Source organism: Ostrinia furnacalis, unplaced genomic scaffold (assembly GCF_004193835.3).
Source record: "Ostrinia furnacalis isolate ACB-3 unplaced genomic scaffold, ASM419383v2 OfSCF0140, whole genome shotgun sequence".
Classification (NCBI taxonomy): domain Eukaryota; kingdom Metazoa; phylum Arthropoda; class Insecta; order Lepidoptera; family Crambidae; genus Ostrinia; species Ostrinia furnacalis.
Window position 1 is genome coordinate 114,191 of NW_021130379.1, and position 14,599 is coordinate 128,789.

Consider the following 14,599-nt stretch of genomic DNA (forward strand, 5'->3'; position numbering starts at 1 on the left):
TTGTTCTTGAATTACCTAATACTTCGTATCGATAAACAAAAACCAATCGGATGGTGTGTTGGCACTAAGGCAATGCATTTACACTGGATAACAGTATTTTCATTGACGAAATTGTTTTAAAAATAATCCTACTGCCTCCTCGAAATAAAACCCTCGCATCTAAATCTATTTACAAACAGCCTATTTCCTATTTCTGCATCTCGATCGCAAATTTTAAAATAAAACTGTCCAATCGACCTATTTTCACTTCTAAATTTTCTCGGCTATGTTTATCGCAACGTTACAGACCGCTATAAATATTGAAAGCTCAGGAAATATGGACGTTCGTTATCATGTATAACTGAGCTATAATCGCTATGTATTTATGCGATCTGTAAATTTATTGGTTATGAGCTTGAATAGTTAAATTGGACACTGTCGTATATTAAGTTAATAAGGGTTTAGAGTTTCGATAGTTGATTGGTTTAAAGATAATAACTATCAAATCAGAAGGTTGTAAAGAGAACGTATTCTAGTACTAGGGATATATTGAGTACAATTAGTTGACGTAGGTACTCGTATGTATTCATATTTACATCTAAACAAAACCTCATTGATCTCTAGTTTCCACTATGAAAACCGTCAAATCTCGCTAGTTGCTGGTATAGCGGCATCTGTCCTAACAATGATTGGAGGATGAACAAACAGAGTTGATATCGACCTGTTTTGATTGTGCTAGTTTGAGTTTGACGACTGTACACTGACAGCGAAATCATGTCAACAGTGTATCTGGCCGGTTAGAACTCAAAGCCATTCTGTTTATTATTTTTTTCTGAGTGTCATTTTGTTTTTATTAGCCTGACTCTGTCTGAATTTAAAATTTGAATTTCGAACATTTTTCTTATGTTTAATAGCGAGACGTGACGTCAAACGGCGGAGGTTTTATTTTTTCAGGTCTGACGTTTGAGCTACAAGAAACAATGTAGATTATTAAATATAATACATCCGAATACGATGGGAGTGTCGCCTTTTTGTGATACCAAAGAACAATGCCCTGTCAATATACACAGATGACATGTCATTTGTAACCACAAATTGGACAATGTGGGAGTAGTTTTTGTTTGTTTTTTTCAGTGTTTGTGGATAATAACGTTACAGCTGACTGTGTACGAAGGCCGAATATGACAAAGGTTAACACGATTAACTGGATAAATGGCCTGGAAACGTTGATCCATTATGATATTTGCTACGGAGATATTATGTAACGTTGGTCCTTGGTATTGCTTGTTATATCCTCGTAAATAACACTACGCAGTAAAAATGCGTATTTGTAGTTAAAGCAAGATTTTTTTTCGTAGAATACCCATTCTACGAAAAAAAATCGGGTGCATTCTTAACTGAAATTACTCAATATGATACTTACCTATTATAACAACGTATGTGCACCCTTCGGGATTTAAACCCATCACTGTCGGATCAAAAAAGTCCAACTACCTACTAAATCATAGAGCCGTTATGTTATTACTCACTCAGTTATAGTTTTTACCTTCTGTTTGTGGTTCAAGAGTATCAAGTCGCGTGCGTTGCTATAAATAATCTTGGTCACTCATAATATTTCGAAATTAGTTGAAATTCAACTCAAAAGTATGACAAAGAGCAGCGGAAGTATTATGACTATAGTATGTTATGTTTATGTTGTATTTTGAATGGTTGCCAGATAAAATTGGAAAATATAGCAGAAATGTCCCAGCTTTTGGCATAGGGACTGTTGGCGACCTGAATTTTTACCTACACTTTCTTCCATAAACATTTATTTGACATATTTTATAACCGTATAATTAAAATTATCTTTCTATAAATAAATGTAAACATATAAACCAAAATTAATTAAGCGATTGGCGTCTGCAGTAATTAGATAAACAAGCTAATGAATTGAATATTGTAAGCAAACACACTTGTATTATTTTAACAAACATTTAAAATCCATTTAAAATTACTTTGGAGTATCAGACGTATTAAAATAATCATAACCACAAAACCAACCAACCTCGGATCATAGAAGCTTATGGACTCGAACTATTCCTTTTTAAAACCAATACAAACGTACTTCGTATAGTACATATTTAATTAAACAGTGAGCCTTTGTATTAAGCCTAGCAGGAATGCCTTTGATACAATAAATGTTGGATTTATACGAGACTACAGGCCGCGCCAACTGAAACTGGCAATTTCTTTAATATCACTCAATCAAAGATGTAATTGTCAATCAAAGTTTACTTAAATAAATAGATAGAGACATAACATAAAATCACACCATTTAGTGAAAAGGTGCATTCATTTGTTGAATTTTTAAATCAATCTTTAAGGCGACAGGTGAGGCAAAACTGCAAAATAGAACTCCCTTTGAATCCCTAAATACTCCTAAATCGATGATGCAAACAAGAAAAACAAATATGTATGAGATGTATAATATCTTAAACTAAAAAAATGTAGTTCGTTGTTTTTGTTACAACTATTAGTTTTGACAGAAAAAAATCTTAATTTCACCAAAGAAATTTCCTACTATTACTCCTAAACGGCTGAAGCGATCTTAATGATTCTTTCATCAAATGATGAGAGTGACACAATGCTTTAGTTAAATAGAAAGCACGGTGCGGCTTTATTTGCAAAAAAATTGGCAGTTTCTAATAGCGCGAATTACGTTTGGCGTTTCATTGTTTACGATGCGAGATGAGATGGCATTTCATTTGGTATTGTAATAACGGCTGCATAATAACATAGGGATTTAACCTTCAGATGTTCACGTGGAAAAATAGTAAGGCTTTAGTTACGTAAATACGGCTTAGGACAATGTATGTTAGGAGGATTTTTACTTAGCGCAATAACAATAATGTAGGATTATAAAAAAAAATGAATATGAAAATGCAAGAGTGTAGAGACTAAGGTAATTAGAGAATGCTTTTGCTAATTGTCTCTTCATGAATTATGTGCGATATATTTAGTAGACGCGTATATTTTGGAGTCAATGACACTATAGTTTCTTAAAGCTCAGAAACGAGTAAAAAGAAGCTCAAAATAATACTATAAGTCCATTTCTTTTTAATTTACTTACGCAAACCTAATTTTGACGTACCTACTACGTAATCTATTATCAACTTAATATGTAGATACTTCATCCCTTTGACGTCAAATAATAGAAATTTGTAACATCATTAATATGGCTGTCACACAGCAATTTCAATTTATTGGGTCCAGCAATCCAATCGGCTAATACTATTAACGAATTCATGTCGTCATTCGATTGCGGTTTGATAAATCCTATGCGCATCGATAGGTAGGTACTAAACAAACCTAAATGGGATTTAGTATACAAATACTTTTAATTTAGAACTTTAAGCCTAGGTGCAGACCACCGATTTTTAGTTGGCCGATAGTTGGGTCGGGCTATTGATCAGTATGGAGATATATGAAAGTGCGCACATTACACTGCACCGATTTGGTATCGGCCAATGGACAATTTGACACCATTCTCCAATAATTCGAAATCACAACTTTTCTAAAAAAAACACTTCATTCTGGTCTTAAAAACTTAATTAATTTTAAATTACCTGTAAATTACGATTTTTGGTCGCATTGTAATTGAAAAAAGTAGTATAATTGAGTTGACAAAATAGTGACGTCACTTGCTTGTAGTGCCATAGGTACAAAATATATGGGAGAGTTTCGTTTTGACAGTTTTAAAAAGTACGTCAATTGATTGGTGGTGTCAACATGTCTATTCTTCATACAAATTAGAATCGGGTCTAACTATCGGCCAACTAAAAGTCGGTGGTCTGCTCCTAGGCTTAGGTAATGGAAACTAGGGCGATATAGGAATCCAAATTGGTAGAAACATCAGTCTCTGTCTGTACCTAAATGTTCCCGTTTTGGTGATGACTTAAGTTAACGACGTGTTGATGATGATTCTGTGATTCATAGGGCACGTTATTAAGGTTGATGTTAGGGATGTCACCTGTTATCACGATACAAAAACAATTTCTTTCTTTCTTTCTTTTCAGCCAAATGACGTCCACTGCTGGACAAAGGCCTCCCCCAAGGTTTTCCACAATGAACGGTCCTGCGCTGCCCGCATCCAAGCTCTTCCCGCGACCTTTACCAGATCGTCGGTCCACCTAGTAGGAGGCCTGCCCACGCTACGTCTTCCAGCCCAATAACAACAAAAACAATAAAAAAAGAAAAACTAAAATTTCCCTTTCCCAATTTAAGCAATTAGGAAAAAGGATAACATTTTCATATAATTTAGTATTTCCCTTAATAAACAGAAGTAACTGATGTGTGGTTGTTATTATTAATTATTATAATTTCAACAGCCTTACAATATTGCTTTAATTAAAACACTGTCATGTCTCTATTAATTACGATGAAAATCAACATTTGGTAGAAAGTTATTTAGAAAGTTAAGCATTCAGTCACTGTTTTTGTTTGTAAATAGGGCTATAAATAAGTATCTATGGTTTAAAGTTAAAGAAAAGTTTTGTCATCTTATTAACAAATTGTGAGTTGAAGATCGACACTTTCAAGCCCTGTAGGCCTAAGATGCGCGCTGCGATAAGCGGTTATTACGCCATTTTATCGATTTTTCCCATACATTTTGACGTCGATAAAAGTTATCACGGCGCGCATCTTAGGCCTACTGATTAAATTATCGTTCGATAAATAGCACATTTTAGACTAGAAACAGCTGTTATCGTAACATTACGCATCTTGATCGTTGTACAGTCGCCAATATTCATCGCAGGCTCAAAGTTTCGTCGGAACACGTGTTTATGATGCTCCGAACACCGCAGTATCTAATGAGATCGTGATTACATTGATATTAATTGCCAAATGTGCGTTTGCGCGATCAAACGATGTAGTCAGAGTTACTAAAAGTTACGAAACGTGCGTTTTGAAGTTTTGGGTTAAAGCGGAAGCGTAGAGATGCGATTTTGATCGATAAAATGATTTTATTGCTATTAATTTGGTTGTTTGTGTGTTTCTACGAGTAAATAAGTAATTACAAAATTCAACTTCCTAGATCAATTTAGGATTTAAGGTCACAAGGTTACCTACCTATTTAATGATTAAAGATAGGTAGATGTCATATAAAAATTTTATTAAATAGACAAATTTTTTGGATAATTTTATAAATAACTTTCATTCATTGAACGCGATTTTTTTAGAATTATTTATGGTTTATTCCGCTTGATCGAATTTGCTCGTGTGCGTCAAACTCTCATTTTTGAACGACATCTGTCATGGTAACCAGCTCAGTGGGTCTAGACAAAGTGCAAATTATAATCGCAAACCAGTCGCAAAGTGGTCGAAAAGCCCCTTTTTTGTATGGAATTTTGACGGATTCGATTTTCGATTCGATCAAAAAGTGCGTTTTGTCTAGGGGGGCAGGGCATCGCTATAGATGACCCACGCTGAACTGTCCCACCAAACTCAATTACAGGGGGCCGGGCGCTACCATCGTTCAACTATATGTTTTCCAACATGGCAAAAATCGGAACCTGCGATCCGGTATAGACGGTGGCGCCCCGCTGTCAATGTCATGGATAGGACAGTTCAGTATATTGGAACTATAGCAGATCGCGATCGTAAAACATTCGAAAATTTTGACACCATAAACAATTTGCTCTAAATGGCATGTTACCATGGCACGTCCATGCAAATATGGCTCGTCAACCCCTCGAAGTGCCGGTGATTTTGGCACTACGCGATATTATGTCAGAGTTGGCTCATTTTACTCTCTGGGTATTAATTATAGCTTCCAAACCACTTCGGGCGATATTAATTTATGAAAATTAAATGTTGCTTGTTCGCGAAATTTCAAATGTGACGTGCGACGTGCTTTGATCATTCAGTTTTGTTTAATCGTTTGTGAAACTTGATTTATACGTAATGATGAAAATTTTTACGTCACGGTTTGTAACATTTAAAACTTGTATATTGTTCTTTAGATAGTACAAATAAAAAAATTTGTCATAAGATTGTTTACAGTCGTGATAGAGTGAGCCAATAAATTATTAAAACATTTATTTCCAGTACACATCCTACGATCCTACTAATATTATAAATGCAAAAGTTTGTGTGGATGTCTGGATGTTTGTTACTCTTTCACGCAAAAACGACTGAACAGATTTTGATGAAACTTTACAATATTAATGATTATAACCGAGAATAACATATAGACTATAATTTATGACGATATGTGACAAATTAAATTTCACGCGGGTAAAGCCGCGGGCAAAAGCTAGTAATTGAATAAGGTAATGAATAAAAAGATAAACGCATTTTATCGTAAACCAAATATAAATTTTGTTTTTTAAGCTCCTACTGTATAGTAATTTTCTTTCTTTTCAATGAAAATATGCTATATTGATGAATGAATCAGCTCATTGAACACATCTCTTACTTTTCTTAGAATCCAATCAATAAGTTTTCATTAATGAACCTTTAAGTATTTAGGGCTCACATTCACATGCTGTAGGGCTGTCACATTCAATTGAAGACGCGGGCTATTTCCAATAGCTCTATAGCTATTTATTATAATTTTATAATGATTATTATAGCATGAAAAGATATCAAAACATCACAGTATGTATGTATTCACACTAACAATATAAACTTCATTCAGTAAATAGTCGTATCGCGTGTTTATCGGGCCATCTAGACGTTTATTTCTATCGTTTGTGTGTCGCTCACGTAATACGTTGTAATAGTTTGAAACGTCGTATTTGGGTTCAATTTATGTGGGCTTTCTTTTAATAGTATTGTCCGTTATCGCTATCTTAGAATCAAAAACATTTTATTTGTTTAGACATAAACGCTCGTATTCACAAACGATGCTTGGTTAAGTGAAGCAGCAAATCGAACTAACAGCGTTGAATAGAGCACTGTGATTGCTTCGTATGTCAGTCACCCTGTGCGTCCACGCGCACTATGAGACCTCATGGTAATGTTTGTGAATACGGGCGAAAATTGGTCAAGCTCATATACATTATAAAAAAACATACTTTTTCGTCCTACAGTGTGACTTCATATGCCATCTTTCGCTATCTATTGTGCTTCTTGAATCTTAGAATCATCTTGTGTCATTGAGTTGTATCTACCTGGGAATCAAACTTAAGACCTTTGGTCTGTCAAAGCCTCTCATGTTGACCACGAAGCTGTTAATGATAACCTAATCATAGTAACGACGAGGGCATCTCAAGGTAACACTATAAAATTATGTTAGTCGAAATAACTATGCGTTTTTTTCTTAAAAAATACGATGTAGCGTCGACTGTACATTAGATGAAAGCTATGGAAGAAGGTAGAGTCTTATCCCATGGCTTGCTTTTATCATGTTTTTTTTTAAAGATTAACAATTAAGTATGGATTATAAATTTGTATCATTTGTACATAATGTAGTATGTATCCACCCGTCTGGTCACCCCCTGTCTGACCAGCGTGAGATTCTAAATTAGAGAAAGTCGTGCTCCTGCAGTTTAGAGTTTACACTAAATGACCTGACGATTCATGATGATGTATATCTATCTAAAAACTTCCGAGATCATACGCATATAAAAATAGCTCCACTCGCGTGGAGTAAAGCGTATTTATTGTAAACTCAGGAGATGTAAGGGAAAATAAAAACAAAACACGGTATAAGCAGGAAAATGCCCTCGATTACAATATCGCGTGACCTACGAGGTAAAAGCGAAGGTGGTATGAAATAGGCCGTGGTCCGTGGTTCGTGGTTCGTGGTTCGAACTGTCATGTGTGTAGTGGCATGTTTTATGCTCAACCTTATAAGTTTACTTGGTTCTTATTGTGCATAATAACTTTAATGAGTATTAACTTAAGTATGCGTGCAGGATTTATTATCGTAAGGGCTTTTTAATATGACTTTGTGTTTTGCGTTTTAGCTTTGATATACCTATTACGTTATACCTGTTACGTATTACACTAAGCATTAATTTATTTATCAATTCAATGTAGTGAAGTTTTTACGCGAGCTTTTCTATTTTTACCTTTGCTAGAGTCACTTTAAAGCACGTTTGTTTTGTATAATGAAAATTTATTCAATTAAAAATGAGCTCTATTTTTTATACTAACATTTTAGGAAAAGTTTGTTTGACTATAAAATATATATTTATACGAAAAAGGTCACATATTTTTTATTTTGTCACGTTTATAGGCCATATATTTGTCTCCGAATGATATATGGCTGACTTACGTCTGAGACCTAGATCCTTTCGGGTATTTTTCCTCCGAAATGACATCGTTATGCTAATACTAGCCTGGATCCGCTTAACTAAAGGCTGATAAACTGATAACGTCTAGGTAATCACTAAGGCAATTTTATAACGATTGTGATTCTATAAAGGAAATTGGCTCTTATTTTATCTAATTTATTCTATTCTAGTGATCTTCTTGTCGTGTCGACAACAAACCTACACAGAGTCAGCCCAAAATTCCGCCACAAGAGTGGCGTTGTATGCTAGTGATGAGTTACAACAGTTAATTTTCGAACGAATTTTTCGTGCACTTAATGACGCAATGTGATAATGAAAGCGCGACCTTGTTGAGGCATGACTATACTCGTATAGCAGTTGATAAAAGATGTCTGCTCTATTTGTGGACAAAATTAGCGCCCGCTATGTGCTGTGTAGCGTAGTCAACAGTCATACATTTCAAACAACTTTTTTGCAGTAACCAACCATCAAATGGCGTAGTTCTGACTTCCAACGTCATTTATCAATGCATTTTTTGTTGTCACAGTGATTTTGGCGGTGCCATCGCTCCGGTGATGCCAGATGACTCGTGACGTGCACGTCGTCCCCTTGACACCAATACGTGGACATTATAGGCCAGTGGCAACCTCCCGCCATTCAGTTTTGGTGATTCGTTTGCACTTTGGACGAGGTCGCCTAATTGGTACTTGTGTTTTCGATGTTCAATTGTTTTGTGTTCACGGTTTTAAATTGCGTTCGAATTTTCCCACCCATGGAAGGGTATGGCTTCTTTTGTTTTATAGCTTATGGTTGATTATTCAATATTAAGTACACGACACTCGATTGTTTTTTTTTTCTTCTAAAATTATTTTGTCCCAAGTAGGTATAATCACACTAAAAAGTCTTTACTATTAATGATCTTCTTCAGTTCACATGTTTGGTAGTTATGTTTTGAAGTGTTGCAAGATATTGCGTCAAACTAAAAACAAGAATCACGTTTCCTTTTCATAGACAAACGATAAGAACAAATAAACAGATAAAAAAGATATGGGTGGGTTTCCTTTGAGAATAACAATGAATTCATCTCACGAAACAAGTGGTGCTCTCGACATCTCAAAGATAAAATAAAGAAACTTGTATTCGTTGCAACTCAGTTGTTCAGACGAGTCAAAATAATATCTTGTACTTTTTACTTCATCTTATTAATAAATTGATATGCCATTCAACTGTAGGTTTGCGTGGTAAAAACTTGAAAATGTAGAGTTATTTATCAAAATAAGTGCTTGTCTCATAATAAAGAAAACAAAACTTTATAAAAGAAAATCGGCCCTGACGATACCATCAGTACGTAGAAGACTTATTTTACATAATTTGTGCATCCAAAAAGTGGAGTAGGTATTTAATTGGTAGGTAGGTAGGTAATTAAATTAACTCGTCAATCTGGTAACGGCAATCAAGAGTTATACATATTATTATTAACGATAATGAAAATTGCGGGCACGCGTACGTACCTAATAAGTTGTATTATGTACGAATCTAAACACGTTAAGAGCCACTTTACAAGAAAATAATATGTCCTAAAAAAATTTTTTTTTTATAAAGTACGAGCCGTAGAATGTTAAAAAAATACGCAGAATTTTATTAGATGTCAGTTTATAGAAGAAGTAATTTGAGTTTATAATAATTAAAATTTAAGTTTTTAATCATACTTTTAAAAACAAAAATTAGCAACAGACTCGAATTCAAATACAATTTTAGTTAACTTCATAGAGATAATCAAAATCAGCGGCGCGTAAAGTCATCTGCTTTTTTGTACAATCTAAAAAATGCAAATTTAAGCTTTACTGTCCAGTGATAGAGATACAATTTCAATGAGTTTGTTCGTCAGCTGATGTGACCGACAGGACCTTGGTGCAGTTAACATCGGTTCCGATAACTATTGGGTAATTTAAATCGGGTATCAAATTGGTTTCGTAAATACTTCCTTATAAACGTAAGTTTGAAGATCTCAATTTCACGTCTCATTTAATAAATTGCTAGATGATCTAGTTGTTTAATTAAACTGTGTTTTAATTACAGAAATGGTATTTGCAACATCTTTTATAGTAAAGGATTGTCAAATTATTTAAATACGATGTTCAGTTAAGTTATAACATCATAATTTTGTCAAAATTAGTAATAAATATAATTGTATTTTGGAGAAGGATACAATAATAATAATAATGAAAATCGTAGTACCAGTACTTTTATTGAATCGGTGAGTTTATTTTTTACGTTTCTTCTTACATCTCTACGTATAAATTTACTTTATTCAGACTGTTATTCAATTGTTTTTAAAAATATAATTATTAGTTGCCAGTAACTTTTATGAATCAAAATTTGACCTTCTTTTAAAAAAACTTGTCATTTTTTTTATTTTCATTGTAGGTACACTGTAGGCTAACTAAAGCCTTTTGTTCATTTTAGTAGGTACACTGTAGGCTAACTAAAGTCTTTTTTCATTTTTCAAGCCTTTTTTCATTTTCATTGTAGGTACACTGTAGGCTAACTAAAGCAATGTTTATTTGTTTTTGATCAAATGTATTAGACATGACAAGGCTAGAAGACAGTATTGGAATTTTGCTCTCGATAAAATATAAAATTTTGCTGTTATTAAAGACTAGCACGAACTTTAACGAAATGTTGATCATATATTTCTTGTAAAAACGAAATTGTATTCTGAATTGAATAAAGTAGAATTAAAAATTGAAAATTTATTACTGTTTTGAGCAATGTCGGGATAATGAACAGTTCGTAACGATTTTTATTTCATGTGAGTGTTTTAGCAATAAATAATTTAGATGCCTGAGTGTTTTGAAAACAAAAGAAATAACTGCATTATCAATTTTGTTGTTAATTAACTGTAAATTTCAGCTTATCTTGAAAAAATACCAAGAAAGAATGAAACAAAATGAATACTATGTCACTTTGTATTTATCACTTTTCTAGTATTTGCACAGTTTATACCTAATTTTTTTTTATTTCCATATCAGTAAAAGTAAGCGACTCTATATCGACAATGATCACAAACCACTGGTAAACTGGTAACTATGGTAAGTCATGTGATTTCAGTTCGAGGGTCTATCTTACGATCTACGATCTATTCCTGTATGTAAACTTGCATGTATACAAAGTATAGTTTGTTGAATGAATCCCTGTCTGAACGCCTGCCAGGTCGCGTATCACGCTCATTTAGATTTAGTATATGATCTGTAGGTCATGATCAGCTTTATGATCGACGCGCACTCACACCTGGCCAACGACTGTACCCGCTATTAAGTGATTGCCAGCATCTTTGGCAAAAAAAAAGTAATCTCGAAAAGTAAAAAAAGTCACAAAAAAGTAAATTCTGATCACAAACCATAAAATCCACTTTACAGCCAATAAATAAACATTACATTACACCACGCTCGCGTTTTGCATGTTTCCAAGTTACCATACGCGGTTGTATTGTTGCCTACACACCGAGAAAATCACAACCTTCACGTCACTGCCCGCAACCTTGGTCACACGCGTTATCGCATTACATTAACAGCCTCCCGAGAACTGTGAAAATCACTGGTTTCCCTACCAATCCACCACGTGATAACGCATAAAAACAACGCATTCGAACAATCAAAACAGTACGACACAGCGTAAACGCTAGAACAAACCGGCGCGGCCTTGAACGCTCTAAGCAGATCGGCTGAAATACTCGCGTGGAAATAGACGGGTGAAAATACGACCACGTGATAGTTACGTACCTCGCGTACTGTATGGAGAAAATCGATGGTGCTTGCCACTCGGCGGCCGGCGGCTGACTGAGCCACTGTGTCAGCGGAACGCGCCCCACCCGAGCCTCCGCCCGTCGTATCACAGTTTGCAATTAAAAAATATACTTTCACCGTTTTCGCACTACAAAAATAAGGGTTTGCACATTAATAAATTTTCGATGAGGCGGCGTCGGTGAGGTTGTTCGTTCGCGGATGACGGCGCCGTGGCGCGTGCTCGCGGCTCCGAGTGGTGCGGCGGACTGCCCGGAGCGGCAGCCAGCGGGCCGGCCGTGCCTCCCTGCCCCTGCGTGACGTCGGCTTCAGCGCGCAATGGTGGAAATTAGCAGCTTCCGAGCGAGGGTCGCTCGATGTAGGTCACGGGGACTGCCTGCACTTGCCCACTCTACCGTGCTGATACACTCGACAAGTTTAAGGACGTAACTGCTTGTCATTAGGCGCACAACGCGGCTACGGCCTCGTAGCACTGCTACTTTCATCTACGAACAAAGAAATCAAAAATGTTGAATACCTTTTTCCCTTCCCATTCTCGTTTAAGGAACGAGCAGGAAAAAGACAAAAGGCTTCGCCGAAGAGAAAATTGACACAGTTACAGTTTTTTCTTGAGCGAAATGGATAAAGTTTCGATTTCGTTTTGCCGCGATAATATTACTTTTCACTGAATAAATTCGTTACAGGTATCCATTTGGGGAATAATCGCAGTTTCGTAGCTGCTACGCGCTACGATTTACGTAGTAGTATTAATATACGTATTAGAGCTATGGGTATGTATTTGATTAATATTATGTACCTGTATTATTAATGGACATAATTATGGATGGACAATTCAATTAACAGCGTGATAGCCAGACGATGTTAATGTTGCGGATGTGTATGACGTATGCAAGTAGGCCCAGCAATCGATAACTCGATCAACCGAGTACGTACAATGACGTACATGTCGTGCGAATCGTTTCAAATCAAATAACGGAGGGCGGCACAATTTCTAGCTTGCAATTTTATTCTAGACTAGCGGCCGCCCGCGACTTCGTACGCGTGGATCCCGTTTTAACCCCTTCTTTTTCATACAAATGTTTTTTCCGCTAACTCTCGTTCCCGTGGGAATTTTGCAATATCCTGTTGTAACTAAGCTTTAAGTTTACTAAGGTACCTGCATACCAAATTTCAAGCGTCTAACTTAAGCGGTTTAGATTTTTCATACAAAAGAATTTTCCCGCTAATTCCCGTTCCCGTGGGAATTCCTAAGTATATTACAACCTGCCCAGGAGTATGAAGAATAATTGTACCGAGTTTCGTTAAAATCCGTCGAGTGGTTTTTGTTTCTATAAGGAACATACAGACAGACACAGACAGACAAAAATTTAGTGATTGCATTTTTGGCATCAGTATCGATCACCCCCTGATAGCTATTTTGAAAATATATTTCATGTACAGAATTGACCTCTCTACAGATTTATTATAAGTATAGATTTTCGAAAACTGAAACAACTGACGATAGTAATTTGCGAGATTGCTCTCGGATTTGAAACGCAAATTAAATGTACCTGCAGTAGGTAAATGTTAATGAAATACTGGATCGAAGACTACTAACGGTGATTGCGTATTAAAATTTATCATTAAATAAAACGAGAATAAAAAGCAAAATGAATTTGAGATAATAATATAGGTACCTGTCAATAAAGCTCTACATTTTTTTTTCAGTGCATGCATTGTTTCCGCCTACGTTCATGTTTGGAAGATTATGCAGTCTTTATCAGTTTTGTATTTACTGTTTAAGTCTTATTAATCTTAAATCTTTTTCTACGAGATCGCCAATATTCCTAATGCAATAGATGGAACGTATTGTCCTTAACAATTCCTTGCAAAGAATCAACTCCATTTCTCTAGTATTCCGAATTAGTCAGAGACACATCAGTGTCTAATAGAAGATACTTTACGAAACTTCTGTCGCACTCTAAGTACATATAGACGACTGTATCACCAGTCTGTCCCCGCAGACATTTTTCATTGAACCATTCCTAAGTCCATAATATGTCCAGAGTAGTAGTAGATACAGACAACGGCACGTATAACTAAATACTGTGGCGTTTTATGAAGTTGTGATAGAGGCGATTTTTCAATAAAAATGTATAGCTCATGTGCTGGCTGTACATTAGTGCTGCAAGTTGAAGCTCGTCATATGCACTGTCTTTAATTTAAAAGTTGCCGTTCCAAAGGTTCAAAAACCGGGAGATGTTTCGATTTTCTTTTGTTTTGACACTTATGTCAGCAGTTAGTGCTGTCTCAAAGATTGTCAGTTGTGTAAAGTATGAGTACATGCGTACATTATAGTTTTTAAGTCTGGTCAGTACCTAATATTTTTCCAAGTCAAGATGATACTGCGATCTTTAGGCATGTAAGTAAAAGTACCAAAAAAGTTATTTTTTCACTTGTAAATGTGAAAATAATTCAGGATTACATAATATTCGTAAAGAATACTTAATAGAACTTCCAACCCCATAATTTACATAATTTCTATACCAGAAGGCGTATTTTAAATTAAGTGGG

General features: G+C 35.4%; 1 protein-coding gene across 1 annotated transcript in view; it reads right to left on the reverse strand.

The window, feature by feature from the left end:
* The window catches only part of Tob (Transducer of ERBB2), a 57,233-nt gene extending 44,920 nt beyond the window's left edge, over positions 1-12,313 (reverse strand). The window contains exon 1 of the mRNA XM_028304138.1: positions 12,026-12,313. The gene's annotated coding sequence lies outside the window, so the exon portion shown is untranslated. The remainder of the gene's footprint in view (positions 1-12,025) is intronic.
* Between the last annotated feature and the right edge of the window lie 2,286 nt (positions 12,314-14,599).